Here is a 1,459-nt window from a genome sequence, read left to right on the forward strand (position 1 = left end):
CGGACGGGGTCCAGGGCGACGAGAGGAAGGCGGCAAGCAGGAGGTGGCCGGGGCATCGCCAGCGCTCGCCACCGAGCTGCTTCGGGGCGAGGGGAGGAAGACGACAGGGGGGGACGCCTGGTGGGCTGGGCCGCACAGGAGCTGGGCCGGCTGGGCTACCAGGTGAGCGCCAGGTAAGGTTTCTCTCCTCTCTGCTTTTCCTATTTCTGTTTTTTTTTTGGATTTTTGTTCTGTGTTGTTTTAGTTTAGTAAAATACTAAACCATTTTATAAAATCCTGAAAATAGTTATGTGGCTAGAACTAAAATATACCAAACCACATAAAATGTTCCAGTAGTATTGGACATATATTATTTATATATCAAATATATATCCAATGCAAATAGTTATTGAATTAATTCAAAGGCCCCAAAATAAATGTTTCAGTCACTCCAAAAATATTGGTTTGCATTTTATTCTTGCCAATATTTTTCAAAGCTGAAAAGGAACATTTCCTTGGAAACGTTTGAAGCAATTTTTAATGTTGATCATCATTTTTTTAAATGATTTCTGAGGCTCTCCAATTCCCCAATTCAAATTTAAAGAAATTTAGACATGATGCATGGATGCAATGCCACTAGTTACAAGCAAGCTCTAGGGCTATGACATCAAGGGAGGGCGTGGTGAGTTACGCCGCTTCCGGTTCGTGGGAAGAGCCACGCCTACGGAGAGGCATGCTATGCAGATGGCAGCCCGCGAGGCAATAGCTCGTCTCAGGGATGTCCTCCCCGTGATGAAGACTCGTCGCTACCGCTATCTTCCATGCCATGTGCCATACACCTGTCACTATGCATACTCCTGCCCCAGAGGAGAACGAGACGAGGCTTTTGAGATGCTCATTGACTATCTCCGGGCCCTGGAGGCAGCCTTCGACAACCTGGTGGACGACTTCGTAGCTACCCTCATGGACTCAGTTCATGGCTGTGCTGCCAACAGGAGGGAGCTCCTACCCATCGCACCGCCACTGACTTTGGTCTCGTCCTCAGCATCTTATATGCCTACTCGTCGCCTGCCTTCTACCGAAGAATTCAACCAACTCATTGCACCCACTTCAGCGTGCACTGCACCACCCTTCGCGCCCACTCCTGTACGTGTAGCTCCGCCCCTGGCAACCGCTCCGTCCACTCTACGCAACACTACACGTATGGAGCCCATTAGCGAGGAGGAAGTCGAGTCCCCAACCTCGCTACGCCTCGCCCTCGGCAGGGCAAAGGAGGCCGTCAACATCTCTGCCTAAGTACGCTTAGCTGCCATGTAATGTACCGCTTTGTAAGATATGTACATAGGTTGTGAGAAGTAGCCTGTTTGCGCATCATGTAGGATCTGGAGAAGTGCACTAGCCTAAATAACATGTCAGGATTATGTATGCATATCCTGAGTGATGTATTGTATAATTACCGCCCACGTGTAAGATATGTAAT

This window comes from Triticum dicoccoides, chromosome 7A, assembly GCF_002162155.2.
Source record: "Triticum dicoccoides isolate Atlit2015 ecotype Zavitan chromosome 7A, WEW_v2.0, whole genome shotgun sequence".
Lineage (NCBI taxonomy): Eukaryota > Viridiplantae > Streptophyta > Magnoliopsida > Poales > Poaceae > Triticum > Triticum dicoccoides.